The sequence below is a fragment of the Scomber scombrus genome, chromosome 17, assembly GCF_963691925.1.
Source record: "Scomber scombrus chromosome 17, fScoSco1.1, whole genome shotgun sequence".
Lineage (NCBI taxonomy): Eukaryota > Metazoa > Chordata > Actinopteri > Scombriformes > Scombridae > Scomber > Scomber scombrus.
Genome location: NC_084986.1, coordinates 10,109,633 through 10,124,721, shown reverse-complemented (window position 1 = coordinate 10,124,721; position 15,089 = coordinate 10,109,633). Strand labels below are relative to the sequence as shown.

The window sequence follows — 15,089 nt, the reverse complement described above, 5'->3', positions numbered from 1 at the left end:
TGGGAGGGTAAGTTCTATAAAATATGGTCACCTTTTATAAATCACTTTATCCTGAGCAGAAACTGAAATATTAATAAATATGATTACCACCATGTTAACCACTAATTGTCCATTTACTCTTGTTAATTCCCCTTGACTGCAGGTACAGACTACACATATCCTCTATAGACTCATCGATTTGTATCCATGATTTTCACTGTTTGCTTTTTATGTGTGATTATTTTCTCTTTAAAAAATATTGCAGTTTTTTTCTCTGTTGGTTTCATCTAAAATCTATCTGCATATAGTATGACATATATTACTTATTATAAATTTAACATCTAACATTTGAAATGTGTATGCCTTTCATGTAGAGTCATGTTTTCCAAGTTTCAATTTTTAAAAATGCAATAAAGACATTGTTTTCAAAAAGGAATAGGCCTTCATTCAAAATTATATTAAAGAAAAATACATAAGAATAATAATATATAATTTCAGATAATTATCTGATTCAGTGTCTTATCATCATATTTATTATGCATCAAATGTGGCTGTCATTTTCTGAGACACCAATTATAAAGGTTCTTGGTTTCCAGGTTATGGTTGATGTTATCGTTATGTGTACGATTTGATCTCAGATCTGCAGGCTGATTATTACTAAGAACTATTTGTTAAAGACTTGTGAACCTTTATGATTATAGATGACTCACAAACATTTGCTGATGGGCTATAAGAAGGTGACGTATTAATAATTCAACAGCCTTATATATTTTTCACAACATGGAAACCCAGCTATTGATATTATTATTGGCTTGTAACTGATCTATAAATTATTAGTAAATACTTTAAATCATTAATAAAGCTATTTGTTACAGCTTATGAACCCTTTATAAAGGGAGACTTCATAGAAAATGCAATCAAACTGTGGAAGGCATTTGGTGGAGTTGAAGCTGATTGTAACATTCTCAGCTAAAACTAGAATATTAACAATATTTTACAAGTTAATCATGTTTTGTTTGTGAACTGTTAATCAAACTGATTAACAATGATTTCTATAATATTTGCATCACTATGTATGTAAACTTTTATATTCTAAGGCTTTGATTGCAGGCTCGCATTTGAATTAGTTTTGATCTCTGTAATGTGCAATTAGGACTTTGAGTAATTAGAGAGCTTCTGCTGAGTACACACAGTGGCAGCTTCACTGTGTAAACAACACTCCCTAGGCAAACAGCGCAACTGTAACAATTTCGATAGAATCTGACTGGGTTTAGAAATTCAGAAAATTCTAGTTTTCAAGTCATTACTGGTTGCGAAATAGAGATTTAAAGGCAGGTGCAAGCCAAGATCAGAACTGCAGACAGCCACATTTCCTCCCCTGCTTGTTTGTATTGCCTGTTGGCAGGAATGATTCATCTCATGTTAACACTATTCATTCAGTACTGTGCATTTCCACAATCTGTCAAGCTGACGGTGAAAGCTGTTGACATTCACAAACCATTTCAAGACTTAGAAAACACAGTAAAAAAAATCTCAGACTTGAGCTAAATAATTGATGTGTGTTTGCAGATTATTGTAACACCAGGAGGACAGAGCCTAAGTTGGGGAAAACTATTCAAGTCCTGAGTTTGTTTTTTCTCTGTTTGTCTAGTATCCTCAGCAAGACAGACCAAGGCACATTCTGGAAATGGTCCATTAAGACAAAATGGATGATTAACTATAGCGACAATGACATTTTTTGGTCATAAATTTACATTTCAAAGATGTCAGCTGCGCTACCGTTTCCAAAACATGTGGAGTTTTGAAATTCAATCTGTGGAGCTTAATATGGGTATGACATAACAGATTTAGAGAGGAAGTACTGTGGGTTATTTCTCTGATGAATAGGAGATAATAAATGCTATCTAGATTGTAGTCCTCTATGAGATAGATTGACCAAACAGTCTGATAAAATGGGAAAGAAAGCTAAAATCTGAGGATACACCCTCTTATATGTTTGAAGATGTGTGTTGAATAAGCAGACAGCTCTCAAAACAGTCACCTTTCTCTCAGTGTTACAGGAACTGTGCTGTAGGGTAAGTTCATATCAAGATGTTTACTCAGCCTTGAAGCTAAATTAGTATCGTTAACAGGTGAATAAACAAACAAACTAGGAGTTTTAAGTTTTAATGAGAACTTTCCCCTTGTCCCTTAATGTATATTCTTAAGTGTGTGTTTCCTGGCCCACACCCAATCACAACCAATATGGAAATTAACCCAGTGGTGTCATTATGTTTTCTTAGAAATAAGGGGAACGGGGAATAGCTTTGTCACACCAAATTATGTAGCTTTCTGTTATGTAATGGCCTTGGCAGTCTGTCAAGAGAAGAAAGATAATGATGTCTTGCTGTATAGCACTTACTTCTCACTTACTCCTCAGCTCTTAAGCAGGAATATAAGTATTTTGCAATTCAATTAACTCAGCCTGAGATCAGTTTCGATTTTATGTAACTCAGGGGAACAACATCACTGTCTCAGAGCTCTGAAAGTTTTTCTGTGTTCCACCAAGCTGCTCCAATTAAGGTTAATGGCATGGTTGTGTAACGATCCTGCTACAACAAGGCCCTTTTCAAACACCGCTGCGATTGTGTTTGGGCTTTGGCAGAATACAGGCGTCCCCCAATGAGGCCAGTAGGCTATAAAGGTGCTTCAGTGAGCTGGTCCCCAGGCGCAGCGCAGTGCACATGGGTACCCTTGGGTGTTCTGGCTGAGTTTTGTGGCAGGGCACCAAAGAAAACACACAGACAACAGATGGCCTCTGTTGTCTTCCATCCAGCCATGAGGCTTCTGCTGACTGGCTCCGGGTAACTAAACCCACTGAGCAACGGAGACGACGAGGAGCCTGGGACGCAGTCAGGTGGATATATGAGTCATATGTGAACTAGAAAGCTTTATTCTTGCATGAGTGCATAACTTTTAATCCAGTGTTCTAGAGCATTAACAATTTTCTTCCACTCAAAAGGTCTGACTTTAATAGGTCTGTATATATATATATATATATATATATATATATATATATATATATATATATATATATATATATATATATATATATATATATATATATATATATATATATATATATATATATATATACACAGACCTCTTCCAAATCATGCATCTCAAAAACACAGTAGCACATTAAACACAGAGTATTAAATAGACACACAACTACAGTGCTGGGAAAAATAAAACATAAAAAAAAAAAAAATGTTTTCAACACTAGATGGCGCTCAGCAACAGAGTTTTTGGATGGAAGTTGTTAATAGCAAACTTCATTTGCATGCCATAAACATTGCTGAGAACTGCTAGGGTTCAAATCCCACCTGAAACTGTGCATTTTCTTCCTGCATTACATAATCTGTTGTTTACAAGCTTAACCACCTCGTCTATCAATCTTATTCCAAACTAAAAGAACATGAATTGATCAATGTCCCTAAAATTCATATGTAGCAGAAAGCACAAACCTTGATTACGCTAATCTGGTAATTAGCTCTTAACAAGATGTTTAGTATCAGTTTACACCCCAGAAAGCATGAAAAACTCCTATGCTTTTAAAAATTGTTCAGCCCAGTGAATAACAGTACATTAAACTCCAGGGAGCCAGGAAGTAATGAGTGTGTCAGGCCTCACAAACAGTTGCAGGAACTAGGGAAGCATCATCCCAATTAAGTGTTCGGAATATTTTTATGCAAGTTGCTCATATTCGAAGGTTCGCCCTAAAATGTTTGTTTTTGTCAAACGTTGCCCCCATTATCTGGTCAGTAAACAGCATAATCAGAGCCTCAAGATGACAGAGTAAATTGGAGAGTGGTCTCGCATGCTGTCTTTGCTTTTCACACTCTTTTGTCAATACCCAATTATCCTCTCTGTTGCTTTTCTCACTGATAGTGCATGACTTAAAATAGCTTTTTGGGGCATTGTTTTCTAATTACAACAATCCAGAGTGACTTGACGCATTGATCAACCATTAATAGCTTTAAGCGGTGTTTATAGGCGAGGTTGGTTGGAGCAGAAGGGAGATCACACAATATTTTCACACTTTACAGAAGGTATTTCTTTGGTTCATTTGTCATTTTCCCACACAAATGGCTTAACACAGCAATAAAGCCACAGTGGACTGTTTCATTGGCCCTGACATCTGTGGTTGGTATAGGCGCCACTCGTACAAGGACAACTTCATATTGACTGCAGGAGTAAGATGAAGCATTGACTTTTTATTTGACTGAATACTAAACCTCATACAGTAATTGGAGTTGCAGTTCTCTGAAGACCCCAGGCATGTATGCAATTATCAGATTTATGGGGCCTAATGTTTGTGATAATTACCTCTATGTTTGTCAAGGACATTGTGTTTGCCTCTCTGCAGATCATCTTTGTTGGTTACTAAGAGATTATGTCAGCCTCATCAACTGCACTTTGTAGATGCATTCAAATGTCAGTATGGGTTAGTTATGTTACTTCATGTTGTATAAAATGTATAAAAACACATTACATACTCATCTTATTGTTCTCAAATGTTTTTCAGAGAGCGACAATAACACATGAAATAACAAGCTATTTACATCTCTGCAAGTTTTAGTGGAGCAACATGCGCTGCTAAATATCAACTGAGAATCACAGAGCAGTTTCAGTCCTGGTGGGCTGACTTGTGGCCCCCAAAAGCTTTAAATCATCTGGCTCAATGAATCAGAGTCTTGACTGAGCCAAATTGCCTGACTGTGCCCTGTGGGAGAGATAATTGGGTGAAACAGGTTGTTTTGTGCCTTACTGAGGTACAAGAGAAGAGTGAGAAAGGAGAAAACAACATGGACTCATTTTAGATAAAACCCCTGAAGTGTGCAGTGTCTAGTTTTTGTTCAGGCTTAGTTTACCTTTTCAGTAAGGTAGTCGGGAGATGTTAGGCTTACATCCTGCATGCCAGCAAATGGCTGATGGTTATTACTGTACATCAGTAAAATTTGGTATACCCATTAAAAATGCAAGCCTGATCAGTCCAAACCCATAGTTAAACAGCCAAATGTGTGACGTGATAAACCATGCTACCTGTGTAGCCTTAATTTGATCAAAATAAATACATTTCATGAATGGAAAGAAACAATTGCTGTCACCTAACTCATCACACATTTTCCTAAATCGGGAAGAAGTGGTATCTGAGCTGAAAACAGTTACCTGCTGTGGCCCAAAAATGATTCAAACGCACACTGAAGCCTGTTAAGAGTTTCAGTTTTAGTTGAGTCTTCTTTGTGCAAATTACAAAGCCAAGTAAGAAATAACATTTTGTCCTTTGACCCCTCTTATTATTCGGCTGTGTTTTTAAATTCACACTCTCTGATAAACACTTGTACACACACACGCACACACGCACACCGCACCCACAATCAGACAAAATGAACGCCAGACAACTCTGCAGAGTTGCGATGTAATTAGACTTGTTAATTGGAAGAGAGCCTTTTGCCATCTGCGGCAGTAAGAGTGTGAGTTTGTGGTCATCTCTACAGAAATAGTCCTGTTAATTGTTTTGGTTTCCAGGCATCTATGGTGGAGAAGGAATGTAACAATACAATTGCTAGTTGCTCTTTACACCATTAAGATACATTGTGATCAATTTACAGGGTTATTGTCATTATACTGGCAATTTAATTCACATTCCATCCAAATAAAACACCACTTCAACATCACTGCAACAATAGCAGCTGTTCAACCATGTTGTAATCTCCTGTAGTCACTGACAAGCTCAAAGAAGGAAGAACCAACCTGTTAGACAGTATAAATATTTTACATCAAAAAATCTGTTAAACAAAGACAAGACAATAAAATACTTTGATAGTTTCAGGGGCTGAGCAGCATAAATGTCATTATGATTTAATGCTGGCCAAGTACTTCCACCCAAAGGCCCTCCTTTAACAACATTTGCATATCTGAAAACTTGGCATTGCTGCTCCACTCTTCTTCACAGGAGTTATCCTGAATATAAATTTTGTTTCACCAAATGTGTGTTTTTTGCTGCAAATCTTTTTCTGAAGATGCCCAAATGTGCCTTGTTCAGGATGCTAACATGCATTGATTTACCAAGGCTGATCCGAGAAGCATAGCAACTGATTAAAAAAATTAAATTTAACATTTAAAAAAAAAAAGCTCAGTTCTTGGTGCTCACATCATAATTTGCAAGGAAGTAGTCATTCAGAGACTGAACTTATGCTGTTTTATTTCCAGACAGATATGGATTTCCATAATGGATACACAGACTCACTGTCTGCTTCATTTCCTTCTAATAGGATAAATGTGTTGACTCACCCTTTTCTGTAGTTCTACTTAAAACAACACAGCCAACATGAGTCTCCCACACAGGGATGGGTCCTCTTTTATACTTAATCAACTCGACTAAAGTATACGCTATTTGCAAAGCTTGTAAAATTGACTATGAAGAACATAATTTCCACACGGACAGTAAAAATAATGACAATGAATGATTTTCCTTTTTTATTTCTTATCAACATGAGGATAAACATATGCGCCATCCTTTGATGAAAATATAATTTCATATAATAAATCTGGGTGTTTAGATTATCATGAAGCTTATATATGCAAGGCTTTCAATTATCTGTTAAAATCTCTGCTTCCCCTGATCTGGAGTTCATATATTGACCTGCATGTGGGAAGCCTACAACATCCTTAATTTTATTTCACACCCTTTTTACACCAATATTACAAACTACTAGAATCACAGAAAAGTTGCAAACAAGCTACACTGTTTGACAATGACATACACTGATACATACAGTGAGGTGACCCTGGCACAGCTGGTATGAGAAGTGGCACTGGTGTCAAAGTGCAACCAGGATGATATATAGCCTGAGATAAATAATAGATACATAAAAGCTGATCGATTGTCTGTGGAAGTGAATGAGGACATCAGCCGAGAAAAGAACAGGTTCTCTGGTTTTACTAGTTTTAACACAAAGTCATTGTAGTTGTCAGACTCCTTTAAAACTCTTTTTAAAAACTCTAGTAGACATAAACTTATTTTTTATTTTTTCAATCGAACTAATTCTATAGATTTTTTTTCCTGTGTCTTTTCTATTATACAGAAAATACATCCCTGAACAGCAAGATGAAATGACAGTTAAACACATAGTTGTTTTTGCGCGCTGCCCCTTGAGCCCAATTACTGTTGTTTACAGACTAAAATACTGTAGTAAAGGGCATGAGTAACAAAGTGCCCTGAAGAAAAACTGGCACTGTAGTAAAGGCTTGGTAACCTGTGAAAGATAAACAAAACAAGTTTCAACACACCTACATAAATGCAGCTTCCAGTTTCATTTTTAATTAATATCATAACTTCTTGGAACCTTTTCGTAAGTTTGTCTATTTACTGTTTTTTCTCCTTAAATTCAACACAGACATAAAAAATACTTAAATTACTTTTGCCCTTTTAAAATAATCATGTAAATCCTGTTGTGTCCTAATATAAAATGTTTAATATTGCAAAACAGTCTTAGGTTATCTCTTTGCTGTCAGTGCAGATACAGACACACTACAATTTTGTTAATTATCAAATCACAATGGCCCATTGTTGTTCCTTGCGTCTTACAGACTTTGTATGGGTTGCCATTAACTGCGGAGTTGTACTGCACCACCCTCCTCATTCCTATTTTTTATCTTCCTGATTTCTGAGTCATACTATTAAATGTAAGCCTATCATCAAATGTTCCCGCGGAGCTTGCTACATCATTGAGCATAATACTAATTTTCTTCTGGGAGAGCACTCCAAAATATCAGATAACGGTCTTATATTTGTATAATGTAAAAGTCTTTTTTAATTTTTTTTTATTCAACATAGCACCTGCTGGCTCACTGTGCTCGACACAAAATTAGTACACACCGTTGCACACCATCTCACATGCTGCCATGGCTGAAAGGCACAGCTGAAACACTTCTGAAATGACTGCAAAATAGAATTTGACCCCTGATAAGGCCCACTATCTATTCTGCCAAGTGTGACATTTTGATGCAACGCTGGATGTCTCAGGAGTGGAGTGCACTCAAGTATTTTACCCAAGCATTTTGGAGTGCATAGATTAACTTGTATACTGGTGAACATGATATTTATACACTGCTAAGAGCGAGTGTTTTTAAAGCATTGTTTTGCATTTTCTAAAATACAGTACAGCCTAAATTTCAAAACTAGTCTGAATTAGTGGTGATTTAATGATAGTCACACACTTTCTATATGTGTGTCAAACAGTCTGTATTCTCTTACTAGATGATATCACTATGTCAAGAGTGTCTTATAAGAATAGGATTTGTAACACTGGGGGTATTCTTTCCCCTGCAGAACCTGATTAGGGATAAATCATCAAAAGAGTGGTAATGCAATTGTAATGCAGTAGCTGAAGGAAGTAAGAATTAGGAAGTAATACCCGATGCTGTGTACTGAAAAGCATCCATGAGCTGTTACTGAACCTGCTCCTACTTTCTGGGATGCGTTTGCCAAGTGTTACAACAGTGGGGAGAATCGGGTCATTAGTTGAAACGTGATGCTTGTTGCATGTGATAAAAAAGGAACTCAAGATCAGATATGCTTTGCTACCAACTGACTGTTTTGTTTCTCCAATAATTAGAATCATTACACAGGGCTTCTTCACAGCAGACATTTTGATTTGGAGTAGGAGAAACTGAGGTGTTACTAATAACATTAATGAGGACTCTAGTGTGTTCAATTCAAGTGTCCCAATAAGCCATGGCAGTGTGACAGAGAGCCAGCATACACAATGCCAGGACTCTGAGACTGAGGCAGCTAATTGGAATTGAGCCATTATCAATTTTATTATTTATACCTGTGATTTTCCTACTGTGAAAAGTCTGTAATAAAGTTTTCATAAAAAGGCCTATTGGCCTATTCTCATTAGACCCTTGCTGGTTGAAGGAGTGGCACTATACAAGACATTACATGATGTTGCCAAACTCTATCCACTAATATGAACAATAAAGTTGTCCTCTGCTAACGTGGAATTGATAGAGATGTCAATCAAACACAATGTACACGCCCACACAGTTATGAGAGGAGGTCTTATCAAGCAAAAATAAGTGACAACACCTGTGTGGGTGTACTAAGGATATGCAGGGGCTGTACAGGAATGTAACAAAATAAACCAATGGACTAATGGATTCTGCATTCATGTTTCACTGATAGGGTGATGAGCTGTCAGGTAAGCAAAAAGAGTCCTGTTAAGCATCAAATGGAATGCTTTAGAGGGGGTTGTAAGAAGTGGACAGTATTTAAAACTCCAACCCAGACAAAAATCTTTGGATTACAGGGTTCTTGACTGAGTCAATTGACGCACCAGTATCTAAGATGCAGCCCAGATAAGAGCTGGTCGAACTGTCTAAATGTTTTAAAAAAGGGCCCTCAGGTCTTGTTTTCCACATCACCATTCATGAAAGATGCAGAGGATCATGTGGCTATGTCAAAACAAAATTGCTTGCCAAGACAATATTTAAAAGAGTGCATAATTCAGGTATTTTTCTCTGATGCCACAGTTGAACAACCAATTGTATAAGTGGACTCTCTTAATGGCACAGCCCTTTTTCTAACTTCATTATTCTTCTTTCACATCTTGGCTTGACCACATCTCATTCCTCATTGGGTTCCGGGAAAAGAGGCCTGGAAAGCAAAAACAGCATTGATTTTAAGATGATTTGGATCCAGCTAGAGAGGGCCCTGTTGATTTTCATTCGAGCCATCTAATCAGGGGCTGATTTACAATCAGGATCAAAGTGATTGCAATTACCAGCACTTAACTAACAGGTATGATGAAAAAGTAGCAGTGCTCATCAATGAAAAAAACCTGTGGTAGAGCTCTTTTTGGGGAAATTTTGACCAGTTGAAAGCCTTGTGAAAATGTTTTCTGGAGCCCTTTTTCATAGCCTATTGAAATCGTTTTTTTTTTTTTTTTTTTTTACTGCAAGAGGGTGTTCAATAACAGTTGCATAGTTACACATTCTCTCCTTGTACATCTAGAGAATGAATACAAATGTCACCAAATGTGGACCTGATGAACCCAAGACTCTCTTTTGAGAACGGCTGGATTGCCAATACTAATGCTTCAGTGTGAATACAGCGCAGCAGGTACATGCAGTTGCGCACAGTGGCGGGTGGGAGGCGCTGTAGGGCTTGTGTGAGGAAAGCAAAGTGAAAGGGGAGGAGCAGCATCAGGAGTAAAGTGGCCACACGGTGTGCCAGTCCCTCCAAGCAGTCGCTTACATCCCAGATCCGCCGCCGCGCAGCGAGCACAGATAGACGCGTCTGCCAAGTCCTGTCCACTCCACTTGGTGACGTGCAGAGGGGAGCACAGACAGGCCACTGACCGACCAGCACACAGCCGCCACCAGTGCACAGTGTTGTTCCTCTTGCTGTAAAATGCAACAGCAGTCTTTGCGGGATAAAGACAGCATTCATACATAAGCAGCGCCGTAGCGAAACAAGGACAAACGCCGGGGGACAGGAGCAGTCAGCGGCCGGGAGGTAAGCGCTCATTGAAACAGTCGCCACGCTGACTCTTTGCAGGCTTAATTTTGACGTGCTTTGTGTCAGGCAGGAGTTTAAACGGCACACGGGCACTTGTCCTATCACGAATGAATGAGAGGAGTATCATCAGTTTCACTGCTACCCCTTAGCGGAGGACCATAGCCTACCAAATGGTGTTTGCGACGCGCACGTTGTGCGCAAGCGCTCCTGCATGAGGGAAATAACTTCTCATCTCAAACCTTTTGACAGAAACCGAACAGGTTAGTTTAAGCAAATACTATTCATGAGTAGTACAGTAACGACCGGTTAAAAGCTCAGCAACCTGGGACTAACAGCTGGTGACAGTCGCAGCTAAATTCTTATAAAAAACATTGAAAAACACCCTTTAATTGTACGATCAGTGTAACAGTTTTACAAACTATTGTTTATGCCATAAAACCTTTAATGGTGAGTAAATTATCACGCAAAATAAAGCAATTGGTACGCTAATATTAACATATGTTTGTATTTATACTTTCCCAAAATAAACAATTCCATAAATATCCAAAGTGCACCAATTATATTTGAACCGCACTCTACGGCTGTATTGTCCTTATTGTTTGTACTTGTGCACGCTGCCATGCCTGTTAGTGTATTTATAAAATCCTATTAGATGTATATTACTTGTAGCCTACACAGCGTAAGACTCATCCTCCAGGCAACAAAGCATTACTCATCACACGTCCCATGTGTTGTTACAGTGCACCCTTGACTGTGAAGTAGAGCACCGGTGGTGAGGGGCACTCTTCAAGTTACTGATGAATCCACCTATTAAGATATCCGCTGCCACTCTTCCTATGACAAGCACTGTTTTTATTTGGCTGAACATATGGAGGATGCCGATCCCAATTACATCTAATCTGTAGTTCATATTTAGCATTATTTATTATATATTCCCCTGCCTGTTTAGATGCAGCGGCTATTTTTATAAAGATAAATAGGTGTACAGCCCCCCTTATCTTATATTCTTAAATGGATGTACCCTGGTGTTGTTATTGTATTAACACCGAACATGTGGGGAAAGAGCAGGACACACTTCCCCACTGATGACATTTGAAAACCTAGCAGGCTATTGTGAATCAAGGCGGGGATTAAGGGCTTTAGTCCTAGTCCTCTCTGAGCAGCTCTGCACTCGATAAGGTAAGACAATGCTTTTGCCTCAAAGCTGGGGCCATTTAGCAGGGTCTTCTCGCCTCATCTGCCGTGTATGACAGAGAATTGCTTCTGCATATTTAGAGTAACCAGTCACTGTAGGTGGATGATAACGCAGCAGCATCAGCAGCAATATAGAGAGGTGTGTGTGAGTGTGTGTTGAGCTACATAGCCTTATTGACAGGCAAGACTCACCTCTGTGGAAGTATTGTGGTTTCTCTAGTTTGTCACAAGCTTCTTTGCAATAAACCCAATCACGGATAATCCTTCTATATCAAACATGATTTGCTTTGGCCCGGGGACCCGATTTGGCCTGAGGAATTCATTTAGAAATAACCCCGAGACATTTATCCTATTATTAAAGGCCAAGTGAAAAACGATTCCTGTTGTTATGGTCAGCAAATTACAATACTGTCGCTTGAGGCCGTTTTTCTTTCTTTTTAAATTCCTCCTCATTTTCCAGAAAAGCAGGCTTTCATAGCAGACAGAAGAAGGAGGTAGGACAGATGAAATGCTCCATATTCTTGCACTTGGGTGAATTTTGATCCACTGGTTTTGCCTCTGGTGATGTACTGTAGTTTAAAAGGAGTCCAGAGAGCAGAAGCTGTGCCAGGCTTCTCTACAAACATGACCACGGAAAGCCAGGCCCCGAGTGTTTTCCGTGTAACAGCAGTCACATAAACATAATGGTGCCTCGGCTGTGCAAGGCGGCAGCCCAGATGAGATGGAGCCATTTCCACTGTCTCCTTTTTTAAATTTATTTATTTATTTTTAAAGAATGACACATAATGCTTCTGTTTATCTGCACTGGCTCACCAAAGCAAAATATAAATGTGTGACTATAGCCGGCAATTACACTTCCAGTTGAGCAGTGGATATTACAAGACCAATCTGAACCAGCCTGCCCCCAATCAAAATGAAGACCAATTGTGCATGTTTTTATGCTTTTACTAGATGATGGACTCCATTTTTCCCTTAAGTTTAAAAAGTGTTGGATTTATTCTGTGTTTAGTTTACCTGTAATGCAACTGCAGTGGTCAAGATCAATTTAAAATGACTGAGCAAAAACAAAATTAATGAGCATGAGGAAAGCTCTTGTAGTTATTGACTGAAATACTTAGTTAGCTGCCGGAAATATGGTGATCATACAGAGTGTAGATACAAAGATCAGCTTCCATACATTAGTAAATCACACTCCATTTGAATTAAGTGTGCAATCTGAGTATGCACAGTAGAAGCTGTTTTTTGTAATTTTGTATAGGAAATTTTCAATTGATTGAGCGGGAAAAAATAATTAATTAATTTAATAATCTGTAGCGACAGATAGGGAACAAAGACATTGGTAAAATAATTTAAATATTAAAGGTACTATATGTAAGAATTGTGAAGAAATTTACATGTATTGTTTTTGTATCGCCAATGAGGGAACGGGTTGTAACGTTACAATTAAAATTCCTTGACTTTCTCGTTTGTCTGTAAAAGCCTGTGAACTGATATGAATATATATATATAATATGAAGGACCTGGGCCGGTTTTTCCTCAAAAATTTAAGGATGTTGGAAGGAAGTTTGTTTTACACCCCAGAGTGCCTTACCTCTCTCCCGCTAACATCAACAAACGACCAGCATAACGACATAACAAAAACAGTGTTATCCGACCAGAAACGCCCTGCAGACATTAGCTGTGCAGCTAATGAGACAGCTAGCTGCCTCTGTCGACCACAACACATTTCACAACAAAACACCCCTGCAATGACAAGTCGCCCACTCCCGAGCACACGCAGCTAAAAGAACATTATTTCCTCAACAAAGGAGCAGAAAACAAGCTCCAGAACGACAGCATAACATAGCTTACCCCTCTTTGTTTTTTTCTGTTGGTAGTCCAAAGGTGATAATAAGCACACACTTCACAACAAAACTGCAGCGTGTTGCTCCCTGGCCGCAGCTTTGTGTGTGAGTGAGTGCACGTACAGGGGATGGGGGGGGGGCTGACTGGGGAGTGACAGATGTTTTGCTGTAACACAGTGCCAAACACAACGATAGAGATCTTTTATGTTATTAAGAGAAGTGTAAGTGAGGGGAAAGACATCACTTACACGCCCGAAAAACAGGATTTTGACTGCAACTTACTTAACAGCCACTAGTGTCACTAATGAGAAATAATTTCTGATTCCTACATATAGGACCTTTAAAATGATCAAGTTGCTTTCTTGAAAATTAATAATTCACAGCTTGTATATATTTAAAAAAAAAAATGTAGAATTACTTTTATATAACTTTAATCTCACATTTCGCTTTGTGGAAATGTAATTTTTTTTTTTTTTAGAAATCATTTTGAATTTTTTTTTGTTTAATTTTTAGATTGTGCTAGAGTATGAGCATCTCTTGAACCTGGAGTGTATGATGTTGCATTAATATGAAGCGAATAGGAGCATTTGCAGCTTATTTGATATCATCGATCAATATCGGCTGATAATATGGGTTGACCCACTCTAGTTAATTATCACAAATGACCTAAGATTAGCAAGAGAGACTTCTTCTGTTTTGAAGTGTGATTTCTGACCACACAGTTAAAATTATTTACTAGCCGTAACATCTCTGAAAGGCTAATGGTGACCGAATTCTTGTGGCACATTATATGGCTTCAACTGCCAAGTGATGCATTCCAGTATAACCCCGTTCTCAGACAAAGCATACCGTTTCACTCTAACCAATACACAATGCTCTTTACTCGTGCTTGTTTTTGTTACATTTGAAACTGTCATTTGAATTCTCTCTGTAAGCATCGCATTAAGAAATACAGCCCATCATAGCTAAATTGCTTCATCCACATAAGTGGTGCACACAGGTAGCTGAGTGCAGCATGCTTATCAAGGTGGCAGCATCTTTTTTCTTTTTCTTTTTTTTTTACTCTTATCAAGTCGTCATGCTGAAGTGGCGAGAGCAGCAGTTAAATGACAGCAGGAGCAAACTTAAATTATCTGTACCTGTTGGAGACAACAACAGCCGCATCCACGCTTCACCCGTGGCCTGCCGTCCGTTAATTGCTCTGAAGAGGCAGTGAGGCAAGCTCTGTTTAACTCAGTCATTTTAGAAGATGCAGTCTCTCATTAATCATGGTGGGTTTCAGGATGTGTGGCCGTGCTTATTAGCGTATCAAAGGTAATGGGCTTGATAGTGTCTTGAATTGGTTGTCCGTGTGCAGCTGTGATATCAAGATGATGGAGTTTTGAAAGGAGGAGGATAAGATGTAATTTCCTTCAAAGACGAAGCAGATTGAGGCAATCGTTTTTTTTTGTTTGCCATCACATGTTTTCAAATTAACACTTGCAAATAAATTGTAACTGTGC

The 15,089-nt window shown here is 38.3% G+C and overlaps 1 protein-coding gene across 2 annotated transcripts in view; it reads left to right on the top strand.

Annotated features, from left to right (window-relative positions):
• Positions 1-10,353: 10,353 nt before the first annotated feature.
• LOC133997421 (kelch-like protein 29) overlaps positions 10,354-15,089 on the top strand; it is a 215,909-nt gene continuing 211,173 nt past the window's right edge. For both annotated transcript variants that reach the window (XM_062436992.1, XM_062436993.1), the window contains exon 1: positions 10,354-10,546. The gene's annotated coding sequence lies outside the window, so the exon portion shown is untranslated. The remainder of the gene's footprint in view (positions 10,547-15,089) is intronic.